Below are 14,208 nucleotides of genomic sequence, written 5' to 3'. Positions count from 1 at the left end.
TTGGGGTCAACTGTCCAAAGTAACGGGGAGTGCAGTAGAGAGGTGAAAAAGAGAGTGCAGGCAGGTTGGAGTGGGTGGAGAAGTGTGTCAGGAGTGATTTGCGACAGAAGGGTATCAGCAAGAGTTAAAGGGAAAGTTTACAAGATGGTTGTGAGACCAGCTATGTTATATGGTTTGGAGACAGTGGCACTGACGAAAAGACAGGAGGCGGAGCTGGAGGTGGCAGAGTTGAAGATGCTAAGATTTTCACTGGGAGTAACAAAGAAGGACAGGATAAGGAATGATTATATTAGAGGGACCGCTCAGGTTGGAGGGTTTGGAGACAAAGCAAGAGAGGCAAGATTGAGATGGCTTGGACATGTGTGGAGGAGAGAAGCTGAGTATATTGGGAGAAGGATGCTGAATATGGAGCTGCCAGGGAAGAGGAGAAGAGGAAGGCCAAAGAGGAGGTTTATGGATGTGGTGAGGGAAGACATGCAGGTGGCTGGTGTGACAGAGGAAGACGCAGAAGACAGGAAGAAATGGAATCGGATGATCCGCTGTGGCGACCCCTAACGGGAGCAGCCGAAAGTAGTAGTAGTAGTTTTACTTTTGGTAACATAGCCCATATGCATAAAGCACTAAACGTTTTTATCGTGTTAAACGCATTTTCTCGACAAGAAAAGCACAATTTCATCAAAAACAAACAAAACAAGAAAAAATGAATCTATTCAACAAGTCTGCAACACATTCTTAAGAGTTACGTGTTTTCAACCAATGTCAGTGTGTAATTTCACCAGTTCTGATCATTGTTTAGCTTGTTGGTAGCTTGGTCCAATGCCAGACACAGTGAATCCTTTTTATTGCTTTAAACGCATTTTCTGCTCGAGAGAAACATGATTCCATTAAAACGTTATAGTTTAAACATACCCGTTGTACATGTCTGCAAACACTCAGAGCCTTAAAATAGGGTTTTCACCCATGTGTTTTTTGGAGAAAAACCTTCAATTTCAAGCTTATGTGCGTTTTCAGACACGTAAAATATGTGTTTTTAGTGTTTCTGATGAAATCCCTCATTTTTAAATGCATTTTCTCACAGAAAATGAGTCTCGCCATGGGAAAAAGGCTTTTTTGAAAAACATATTCTGGTCGAGAAATCGTGTTTATACAATAAAAACGACTCCCGGCCTTATTAGTTGAAATTTTTTACTTTTGGTAAACTAGCCCATATGCATAAAGCACTAAACTTTTTGTCGCGGTAAACGCATTTTCTCGACAAGAAAAGCACAATTTCAAGAAAAACAAACAAAACAAGAAAAATGAACCCATTCAACGTGTCTGCAACACATCCTTAAGAGTTACGTGTTTTCAACCAATGTCAGTGTGAAATTTCACCAGTTCTGATCATTGTTTAGCTTGTTGGTAGCTTGGTCCAATGCCAGACACAGTGAATCCTTTTTATTAATTTAAACACATTTTCTCCTCGAGAGAAACATGATTTCATTGAAAACGTTGTAGTTTAAAAATACCTGCAGTACATGTCTGCAAACCCCCAGAGCCTTAAAATAGGGTTTTCACCAATGTGTTTTTAGGTGAAAAACCTTTTATTTCAAGGTTCTGTGCGTTTTCAGACACGTACAATATGTATTTTTAGTGTTTCTGATGAAATCCCTCCTATTAAATGCATTTTCTCACAGAAAATGAGTCTCGCCGTGGGAAAATGGCTTTTTTGAAAAAGCATATTCTGGTCGAGAGATCGTGTTTTAAACAATAAAAACGACTCCCGGCCTTATTAGTTGACATTTTTTACTTTTGGTAACCTAGTCCATATGCATAAAGCACTAAACCTCTTTATCGCGGTAAACGCATTTTCTCGACAAGAAAAGCACAATTTCATCAAAAACAAACAAAACAAGAAAAAATAATCTATTCAACGTGTCTGCAACACATCCTTAAGAGTTACGTGTTTTCAACCAATGTCAGTGTGAAATTTCACCACTTCTGATCATTGTTTAGCTTGTTGGTAGCTTGGTCCAATGCCAGACACAGTGAATCCTTTTTATTGCTTTAAACACATTTTCTCCTCGAGAGAAACATGATCTCATTGAAAACGTTGTAGTTTAAAAATACCTGAAGTACATGTCTGCAAACCCCCAGAGCCTTAAAATAGGGTTTTCACCAATGTGTTTTTAGGTGAAAAACCTTTTATTTCAAGGTTCTGTGCGTTTTCAGACACGTACAATATGTATTTTTAGTGTTTCTGATGAAATCCCTCCTATTAAATGCATTTTCTCACAGAAAATGAGTCACGCCATGGGAAAATGGCTTTTTTGATAAAGTATATTCTGGTCGAGAGATCGCGTTTTAAACAATAAAAACGACTCCCGGCCTTATTAGTTGACATTTTTTACTTTTGGTAACCTAGTCCATATGCATAAAGCACTAAACCTCTTTATCGCGGTAAACGCATTTTCTCGACAAGAAAAGCACAATTTCATCAAAAACAAACAAAACAAGAAAAAATGAATCTATTCAACAAGTCTGCAACACATTCTTAAGAGTTACGTGTTTTCAACCAATGTCAGTGTGTAATTTCACCAGTTCTGATCATTGTTTAGCTTGTTGGTACCTTGGTCCAATGCCAGACACAATGAATCCTTTTTATTGCTTTAAACGCATTTTCTGCTCGAGAGAAACATGATTCCATTAAAAACGTTGTAGCTTAAACATACCCGTTGTACATGTCTGCAAACACTCAGAGCCTTAAAATAGGGTTTTCACCCATGTGTTTTTTGGAGAAAAACCTTCAATTTCAAGGTTCTGTGCGTTTTCAGACACGTGCAATATGTAGTTTTAGTGTTTCTGATGAAATCCATCCTTTTAAATGCATTTTCTCACAGAAAATGAGTCTCGCCATGGGAAAATGGCATTTTTGAAAAAGCATATTCTGGTCGAGAGATCGCGTTTTAAACAATAAAAACGACTCCCGGCCTTATTAGTTGACATTTTTTACTTTTGGTAACCTAGTCCATATGCATAAAGCACTAAACCTTTTTATCGCGGTAAACGCATTTTCTCGACAAGAAAAGCACAATTTCATCAAAAACAAACAAAACAAGAAAAATTAATCTATTCAACGTGTCTGCAACACATCCTTAAGAGTTACGTGTTTTCAACCAATGTCAGTGTGAAATTTCACCAGTTCTGATCATTGTTTAGCTTGTTGGTAGCTTGGTCCAATGCCAGACACAGTGAATCCTTTTTATTAATTTAAACACATTTTCTCCTCGAGAGAAACATGATTTCATTGAAAACGTTGTAGTTTAAAAATACCTGCAGTACATGTCTGCAAACCCCCAGAGCCTTAAAATAGGGTTTTCACCAATGTGTTTTTAGGTGAAAAACCTTTTATTTCAAGGTTCTGTGCGTTTTCAGACACGTACAATATGTATTTTTAGTGTTTCTGATGAAATCCCTCATTTTTAAATGCATTTTCTCACAGAAAATGAGTCTCGCCATGGGAAAAAGGCTTTTTTGAAAAAGCATATTCTGGTCGAGAGATCGTGTTTTAAACAATAAAAACGACTCCCGGCCTTATTAGTTGACATTTTTTACTTTTGGTAACCTAGTCCATATGCATAAAGCACTAAACCTCTTTATCGCGGTAAACGCATTTTCTCGACAAGAAAAGCACAATTTCATCAAAAACAAACAAAACAAGAAAAAATAATCTATTCAACGTGTCTGCAACACATCCTTAAGAGTTACGTGTTTTCAACCAATGTCAGTGTGAAATTTCACCACTTCTGATCATTGTTTAGCTTGTTGGTAGCTTGGTCCAATGCCAGACACAGTGAATCCTTTTTATTGCTTTAAACACATTTTCTCCTCGAGAGAAACATGATCTCATTGAAAACGTTGTAGTTTAAAAATACCTGAAGTACATGTCTGCAAACCCCCAGAGCCTTAAAATAGGGTTTTCACCCATGTGTTTTTTGGAGAAAAACCTTCAATTTCAAGGTTCTGTGCGTTTTCAGACACGTACAATATGTATTTTTAGTGTTTCTGATGAAATCCCTCCTTTTAAATGCATTTTCTCACAGAAAATGAGTCTCGCCATGGGAAAATGGCATTTTTGAAAAAGCATATTCTGGTCGAGAGATCGCGTTTTAAACAATAAAAACGACTCCCGGCCTTATTAGTTGACATTTTTTACTTTTGGTAACCTAGTCCATACGCATAAAGCACTAAACCTTTTTACCGCGGTAAACGCATTTTCTCGACAAGAAAAGCACAATTTCATCAAAAACAAACAAAACAAGAAAAAATGAATCTATTCAACAAGTCTGCAACACATTCTTAAGAGTTATGTGTTTTCAACCAATGTCAGTGTGTAATTTCACCAATTCTGATCATTGTTTAGCTTGTTGGTAGCTTGGTCCAATGCCAGACACAGTGAATCCTTTTTATTGCTTTAAACGCATTTTCTGCTCTAGAGAAACATGATTCCATTAAAAACGTTGTAGCTTAAACATACCCGTTGTACATGTCTGCAAACACTCAGAGCCTTAAAATAGGGTTTTCACCCATGTCTTTTTTGGAGAAAAACCTTCAATTTCAAGGTTCTGTGCGTTTTCAGACACGTGCAATATGTAGTTTTAGTGTTTCTGATGAAATCCATCCTTTTAAATGCATTTTCTCACAGAAAATGAGTCTCGCCATGGGAAAATGGCATTTTTGAAAAAGCATATTCTGGTCGAGAGATCGCGTTTTAAACAATAAAAACGACTCCCGGCCTTATTAGTTGACATTTTTTACTTTTGGTAACCTAGTCCATATGCATAAAGCACTAAACCTTTTTATCGCGGTAAACGCATTTTCTCGACAAGAAAAGCACAATTTCATCAAAAACAAACAAAACAAGAAAAAATGAATCTATTCAACAAGTCTGCAACACATTCTTAAGAGTTACGTGTTTTCAACCAATGTCAGTGTGTAATTTCACCAATTCTGATCATTGTTTAGCTTGTTGGTAGCTTGGTCCAATGCCAGACACAGTGAATCCTTTTTATTGCTTTAAACGCATTTTCTGCTCGAGAGAAACATGATTCCATTAAAAACGTTGTAGCTTAAACATACCCGTTGTACATGTCTGCAAACACTCAGAGCCTTAAAATAGGGTTTTCACCCATGTGTTTTTTGGAGAAAAACCTTCAATTTCAAGGTTGTGTGCGTTTTCAGACACGTACAATATGTATTTTTAGTGTTTCTGATGAAATCCCTCATTTTTAAATGCATTTTCTCACAGAAAATGAGTCTCGCCATGAGAAAATGGCATTTTTGAAAAAGCATATTCTGGTCGAGAGATCGCGTTTTAAACAATAAAAACGACTCCCGGCCTTATTAGTTGACATTTTTTACTTTTGGTAACCTAGTCCATATGCATAAAGCACTAAACCTTTTTATCGCGGTAAACGCATTTTCTCGACAAGAAAAGCACAATTTCATCAAAAACAAACAAAACAAGAAAAAATGAATCTATTCAACAAGTCTGCAACACATTCTTAAGAGTTACGTGTTTTCAACCAATGTCAGTGTGTAATTTCACCAATTCTGATCATTGTTTACCTTGTTGGTAGCTTGGTCCAATGCCAGACACAGTGAATACTTTTTATTGCTTTAAACGCATTTTCTGCTCGAGAGAAACATGATTCCATTAAAAACGTTGTAGCTTAAACATACCCGTTGTACATGTCTGCAAACACTCAGAGCCTTAAAATAGGGTTTTCACCCATGTCTTTTTTGGAGAAAAACCTTCAATTTCAAGGTTCTGTGCGTTTTCAGACACGTGCAATATGTAGTTTTAGTGTTTCTGATGAAATCCATCCTTTTAAATGCATTTTCTCACAGAAAATGAGTGTCGCCATGAGAAAATGGCATTTTTGAAAAAGCATATTCTGGTCGAGAGATCGCGTTTTAAACAATAAAAATGACTCCCGGCCTTATTAGTTGACATTTTTTACTTTTGGTAACCTAGTTCATATGCATAAAGCACTAAACCTTTTTATCGCGGTAAACGCATTTTCTCGACAAGAAAAGCACAATTTCATCAAAAACAAACAAAACAAGAAAAAATAATCTATTCAACGTGTCTGCAACACATCCTTAAGAGTTACGTGTTTTCAACCAATGTCAGTGTGAAATTTCACCACTTCTGATCATTGTTTAGCTTGTTGGTAGCTTGGTCCAATGCCAGACATAGGGAATCCTTTTTATTGCTTTAAACACATTTTCTCCTCGAGAGAAACATGATTTCATTGAAAACGTTGTAGTTTAAAAATACCTGCAGTACATGTCTGCAAACCCCCAGAGCCTTAAAATAGGGTTTTCACCTATGTGTTTTTAGGTGAAAAACCTTTTATTTCAAGATTCTGTGCGTTTTCAGACACGTACAATATGTATTTTTAGTGTTTCTGATGAAATCCCTCCTATTAAATGCATTTTCTCACAGAAAATGAGTCTCGCCATGGGAAAATGGCTTTTTTGAAAAAGCATATTCTGGTCGAGAGATCGCGTTTTAAACAATAAAAACGACTCCCGGCCTTATTAGTTGACATTTTTTACTTTTGGTAACCTAGTCCATATGCATAAAGCACTAAACCTCTTTATCGCGGTAAACACATTTTCTCGACAAGAAAAGCACAATTTCATCAAAAACAAACAAAACAAGAAAAAATGAATCTATTCAACAAGTCTGCAACACATTCTTAAGAGTTACGTGTTTTCAACCAATGTCAGTGTGTAATTTCACCACTTCTGATCATTGTTTAGCTTGTTGGTAGCTTGGTCCAATGCCAGACACAGTGAATCTTTTTTATTGCTTTAAACGCATTTTCTGCTCGAGAGAAACATGATTCCATTAAAAACGTTGTAGCTTAAACATACCCGTTGTACATGTCTGCAAACACTCAGAGCCTTAAAATAGGGTTTTCACCCATGTCTTTTTTGGAGAAAAACCTTCAATTTCAAGGTTCTGTGCGTTTTCAGACACGTACAATATGTATTTTTAGTGGTTCTGATGAAATCCCTCCTTTTAAATGCATTTTCTCACAGAAAATGAGTCTCGCCATGGGAAAATGGCATTTTTGAAAAAGCATATTCTGGTCGAGAGATCGCGTTTTAAACAATAAAAACGACTCCCGGCCTTATTAGTTGACATTTTTTACTTTTGGTAACCTAGTCCATATGCATAAAGCACTAAACCTTTTTATCGCAGTAAACGCATTTTCTCGACAAGAAAAGCACAATTTCATCAAAAACAAACAAAACAAGAAAAATTAATCTATTCAACGTGTCTGCAACACATCCTTAAGAGTTACGTGTTTTCAACCAATGTCAGTGTGAAATTTCACCACTTCTGATCATTGTTTAGCTTGTTGGTAGCTTGGTCCAATGCCAGACACAGTGAATCCTTTTTATTGCTTTAAACGCATTTTCTGCTCGAGAGAAACATGATTCCATTAAAAACGTTGTAGCTTAAACATACCCGTTGTACATGTCTGCAAACACTCAGAGCCTTAAAATAGGGTTTTCACCCATGTCTTTTTTGGAGAAAAACCTTCAATTTCAAGGTTCTGTGCGTTTTCAGACACGTGCAATATGTAGTTTTAGTGTTTCTGATGAAATCCATCCTTTTAAATGCATTTTCTCACAGAAAATGAGTCTCGCCATGAGAAAATGGCATTTTTGAAAAAGCATATTCTGGTCGAGAGATCGCGTTTTAAACAATAAAAATGACTCCCGGCCTTATTAGTTGACATTTTTTACTTTTGGTAACCTAGTTCATATGCATAAAGCACTAAACCTTTTTATCGCGGTAAACGCATTTTGTCGACAAGAAAAGCACAATTTCATCAAAAACAAACAAAACAAGAAAAAATAATCTATTCAACGTGTCTGCAACACATCCTTAAGAGTTACGTGTTTTCAACCAATGTCAGTGTGAAATTTCACCACTTCTGATCATTGTTTAGCTTGTTGGTAGCTTGGTCCAATGCCAGACACAGTGAATCCTTTTTATTGCTTTAAACACATTTTCTCCTCGAGAGAAACATGATTTCATTGAAAACGTTGTAGTTTAAAAATACCTGCAGTACATGTCTGCAAACCCCCAGAGCCTTAAAATAGGGTTTTCACCTATGTGTTTTTAGGTGAAAAACCTTTTATTTCAAGATTCTGTGCGTTTTCAGACACGTACAATATGTATTTTTAGTGTTTCTGATGAAATCCCTCCTATTAAATGCATTTTCTCACAGAAAATGAGTCTCGCCATGGGAAAATGGCATTTTTGAAAAAGCATATTCTGGTCGAGAGATCGCGTTTTAAACAATAAAAACGACTCCCGGCCTTATTAGTTGACATTTTTTACTTTTGGTAACCTAGTCCATATGCATAAAGCACTAAACCTTTTTATCGCGGTAAACGCATTTTCTCGACAAGAAAAGCACAATTTCATCAAAAACAAACAAAACAAGAAAAATTAATCTATTCAACGTGTCTGCAACACATCCTTAAGAGTTACGTGTTTTCAACCAATGTCAGTGTGAAATTTCACCACTTCTGATCATTGTTTAGCTTGTTGGTAGCTTGGTCCAATGCCAGACACAGTGAATCCTTTTTATTGCTTTAAACACATTTTCTCCTCGAGAGAAACATGATTTCATTGAAAACGTTGTAGTTTAAAAATACCTGCAGTACATGTCTGCAAACCCCCAGAGCCTTAAAATAGGGTTTTCACCAATGTGTTTTTAGGTGAAAAACCTTTTATTTCAAGGTTCTGTGCGTTTTCAGACACGTACAATATGTATTTTTAGTGTTTCTGATGAAATCCCTCATTTTTAAATGCATTTTCTCACAGAAAATGAGTCTCGCCATGGGAAAATGGCTTTTTTGAAAAAGCATATTCTGGTCGAGAGATCGCGTTTTAAACAATAAAAACGACTCCCGGCCTTATTAGTTGACATTTTTTACTTTTGGTAACCTAGTCCATATGCATAAAGCACTAAACCTTTTTATCGCGGTAAACGCATTTTCTCGACAAGAAAAGCACAATTTCATCAAAAACAAACAAAACAAGAAAAAATGAATCTATTCAACAAGTCTGCAACACATTCTTAAGAGTTACGTGTTTTCAACCAATGTCAGTGTGTAATTTCACCAATTCTGATCATTGTTTAGCTTGTTGGTAGCTTGGTCCAATGCCAGACACAGTGAATCCTTTTTATTGCTTTAAACGCATTTTCTGCTCGAGAGAAACATGATTCCATTAAAAACGTTGTAGCTTAAACATACCCGTTGTACATGTCTGCAAACACTCAGAGCCTTAAAATAGGGTTTTCACCCATGTGTTTTTTGGAGAAAAACCTTCAATTTCAAGGTTGTGTGCGTTTTCAGACACGTACAATATGTATTTTTAGTGTTTCTGATGAAATCCCTCATTTTTAAATGCATTTTCTCACAGAAAATGAGTCTCGCCATGAGAAAATGGCATTTTTGAAAAAGCATATTCTGGTCGAGAGATCGCGTTTTAAACAATAAAAACGACTCCCGGCCTTATTAGTTGACATTTTTTACTTTTGGTAACCTAGTCCATATGCATAAAGCACTAAACCTTTTTATCGCGGTAAACGCATTTTCTCGACAAGAAAAGCACAATTTCATCAAAAACAAACAAAACAAGAAAAAATGAATCTATTCAACAAGTCTGCAACACATTCTTAAGAGTTACGTGTTTTCAACCAATGTCAGTGTGTAATTTCACCAATTCTGATCATTGTTTACCTTGTTGGTAGCTTGGTCCAATGCCAGACACAGTGAATCCTTTTTATTGCTTTAAACACATTTTCTCCTCGAAAGAAACATGATTTCATTGAAAACGTTGTAGTTTAAAAATACCTGCAGTACATGTCTGCAAACCCACAGAGCCTTAAAATAGGGTTTTCACCAATGTGTTTTTAGGTGAAAAACCTTTTATTTCAAGGTTCTGTGCGTTTTCAGACACGTACAATATGTATTTTTAGTGTTTCTGATGAAATCCCTCATTTTTAAATGCATTTTCTCACAGAAAATGAGTCTCGCCATGGGAAAATGGCTTTTTTGAAAAAGCATATTCTGGTCGAGAGATCGCGTTTTAAACAATAAAAACGACTCCCGGCCTTATTAGTTGACATTTTTTACTTTTGGTAACCTAGTCCATATGCATAAAGCACTAAACCTTTTTATCGCGGTAAACGCATTTTCTCGACAAGAAAAGCACAATTTCATCAAAAACAAACAAAACAAGAAAAAATGAATCTATTCAACAAGTCTGCAACACATTCTTAAGAGTTACGTGTTTTCAACCAATGTCAGTGTGTAATTTCACCACTTCTGATCATTGTTTAGCTTGTTGGTAGCTTGGTCCAATGCCAGACACAGTGAATCTTTTTTATTGCTTTAAACGCATTTTCTGCTCGAGAGAAACATGATTCCATTAAAAACGTTGTAGCTTAAACATACCCGTTGTACATGTCTGCAAACACTCAGAGCCTTAAAATAGGGTTTTCACCCATGTCTTTTTTGGAGAAAAACCTTCAATTTCAAGGTTCTGTGCGTTTTCAGACACGTACAATATGTATTTTTAGTGGTTCTGATGAAATCCCTCCTTTTAAATGCATTTTCTCACAGAAAATGAGTCTCGCCATGGGAAAATGGCATTTTTGAAAAAGCATATTCTGGTCGAGAGATCGCGTTTTAAACAATAAAAACGACTCCCGGCCTTATTAGTTGACATTTTTTACTTTTGGTAACCTAGTCCATATGCATAAAGCACTAAACCTTTTTATCGCAGTAAACGCATTTTCTCGACAAGAAAAGCACAATTTCATCAAAAACAAACAAAACAAGAAAAATTAATCTATTCAACGTGTCTGCAACACATCCTTAAGAGTTACGTGTTTTCAACCAATGTCAGTGTGAAATTTCACCACTTCTGATCATTGTTCAGCTTGTTGGTAGCTTGGTCCAATGCCAGACACAGTGAATCCTTTTTATTGCTTTAAACGCATTTTCTGCTCGAGAGAAACATGATTCCATTAAAAACGTTGTAGCTTAAACATACCCGTTGTACATGTCTGCAAACACTCAGAGCCTTAAAATAGGGTTTTCACCCATGTCTTTTTTGGAGAAAAACCTTCAATTTCAAGGTTCTGTGCGTTTTCAGACACGTGCAATATGTAGTTTTAGTGTTTCTGATGAAATCCATCCTTTTAAATGCATTTTCTCACAGAAAATGAGTCTCGCCATGAGAAAATGGCATTTTTGAAAAAGCATATTCTGGTCGAGAGATCGCGTTTTAAACAATAAAAATGACTCCCGGCCTTATTAGTTGACATTTTTTACTTTTGGTAACCTAGTTCATATGCATAAAGCACTAAACCTTTTTATCGCGGTAAACGCATTTTCTCGACAAGAAAAGCACAATTTCATCAAAAACAAACAAAACAAGAAAAAATAATCTATTCAACGTGTCTGCAACACATCCTTAAGAGTTACGTGTTTTCAACCAATGTCAGTGTGAAATTTCACCACTTCTGATCATTGTTTAGCTTGTTGGTAGCTTGGTCCAATGCCAGACACAGTGAATCCTTTTTATTGCTTTAAACACATTTTCTCCTCGAGAGAAACATGATTTCATTGAAAACGTTGTAGTTTAAAAATACCTGCAGTACATGTCTGCAAACCCCCAGAGCCTTAAAATAGGGTTTTCACCTATGTGTTTTTAGGTGAAAAACCTTTTATTTCAAGATTCTGTGCGTTTTCAGACACGTACAATATGTATTTTTAGTGTTTCTGATGAAATCCCTCCTATTAAATGCATTTTCTCACAGAAAATGAGTCTCGCCATGGGAAAATGGCATTTTTGAAAAAGCATATTCTGGTCGAGAGATCGCGTTTTAAACAATAAAAACGACTCCCGGCCTTATTAGTTGACATTTTTTACTTTTGGTAACCTAGTCCATATGCATAAAGCACTAAACCTCTTTATCGCGGTAAACACATTTTCTCGACAAGAAAAGCACAATTTCATCAAAAACAAACAAAACAAGAAAAAATGAATCTATTCAACAAGTCTGCAACACATTCTTAAGAGTTACGTGTTTTCAACCAATGTCAGTGTGTAATTTCACCACTTCTGATCATTGTTTAGCTTGTTGGTAGCTTGGTCCAATGCCAGACACAGTGAATCCTTTTTATTGCTTTAAACGCATTTTCTGCTCGAGAGAAACATGATTCCATTAAAAACGTTGTAGCTTAAACATACCCGTTGTACATGTCTGCAAACACTCAGAGCCTTAAAATAGGGTTTTCACCCATGTGTTTTTTGGAGAAAAACCTTCAATTTCAAGGTTGTGTGCGTTTTCAGACACGTACAATATGTATTTTTAGTGTTTCTGATGAAATCCCTCATTTTTAAATGCATTTTCTCACAGAAAATGAGTCTCGCCATGAGAAAATGGCATTTTTGAAAAAGCATATTCTGGTCGAGAGATCGCGTTTTAAACAATAAAAACGACTCCCGGCCTTATTAGTTGACATTTTTTACTTTTGGTAACCTAGTCCATATGCATAAAGCACTAAACCTTTTTATCGCGGTAAACGCATTTTCTCGACAAGAAAAGCACAATTTCATCAAAAACAAACAAAACAAGAAAAAATGAATCTATTCAACAAGTCTGCAACACATTCTTAAGAGTTACGTGTTTTCAACCAATGTCAGTGTGTAATTTCACCAATTCTGATCATTGTTTACCTTGTTGGTAGCTTGGTCCAATGCCAGACACAGTGAATCCTTTTTATTGCTTTAAACACATTTTCTCCTCGAAAGAAACATGATTTCATTGAAAACGTTGTAGTTTAAAAACACCTGCAGTACATGTGTGCAAACCCACAGAGCCTTAAAATAGGGTTTTCACCAATGTGTTTTTAGGTGAAAAACCTTTTATTTCAAGGTTCTGTGCGTTTTCAGACACGTACAATATGTATTTTTAGTGTTTCTGATGAAATCCCTCATTTTTAAATGCATTTTCTCACAGAAAATGAGTCTCGCCATGGGAAAATGGCATTTTTGAAAAAGCATATTCTGGTCGAGAGATCGCGTTTTAAACAATAAAAACGACTCCCGGCCTTATTAGTTGACATTTTTTACTTTTGGTAACCTAGTCCATATGCATAAAGCACTAAACCTCTTTATCGCGGTAAACACATTTTCTCGACAAGAAAAGCACAATTTCATCAAAAACAAACAAAACAAGAAAAAATGAATCTATTCAACAAGTCTGCAACACATTCTTAAGAGTTACGTGTTTTCAACCAATGTCAGTGTGTAATTTCACCACTTCTGATCATTGTTTAGCTTGTTGGTAGCTTGGTCCAATGCCAGACACAGTGAATCCTTTTTATTGCTTTAAACGCATTTTCTGCTCGAGAGAAACATGATTCCATTAAAAACGTTGTAGCTTAAACATACCCGTTGTACATGTCTGCAAACACTCAGAGCCTTAAAATAGGGTTTTCACCCATGTGTTTTTTGGAGAAAAACCTTCAATTTCAAGGTTGTGTGCGTTTTCAGACACGTACAATATGTATTTTTAGTGTTTCTGATGAAATCCCTCATTTTTAAATGCATTTTCTCACAGAAAATGAGTCTCGCCATGAGAAAATGGCATTTTTGAAAAAGCATATTCTGGTCGAGAGATCGCGTTTTAAACAATAAAAACGACTCCCGGCCTTATTAGTTGACATTTTTTACTTTTGGTAACCTAGTCCATATGCATAAAGCACTAAACCTTTTTATCGCGGTAAACGCATTTTCTCGACAAGAAAAGCACAATTTCATCAAAAACAAACAAAACAAGAAAAAATGAATCTATTCAACAAGTCTGCAACACATTCTTAAGAGTTACGTGTTTTCAACCAATGTCAGTGTGTAATTTCACCAATTCTGATCATTGTTTACCTTGTTGGTAGCTTGGTCCAATGCCAGACACAGTGAATCCTTTTTATTGCTTTAAACACATTTTCTCCTCGAAAGAAACATGATTTCATTGAAAACGTTGTAGTTTAAAAACACCTGCAGTACATGTGTGCAAACCCACAGAGCCTTAAAATAGGGTTTTCACCAATGTGTTT

This window comes from Lampris incognitus, chromosome 3 (assembly GCF_029633865.1).
Source record: "Lampris incognitus isolate fLamInc1 chromosome 3, fLamInc1.hap2, whole genome shotgun sequence".
Taxonomy (NCBI): domain Eukaryota; kingdom Metazoa; phylum Chordata; class Actinopteri; order Lampriformes; family Lampridae; genus Lampris; species Lampris incognitus.
This window is presented reverse-complemented; position numbering follows the sequence as displayed.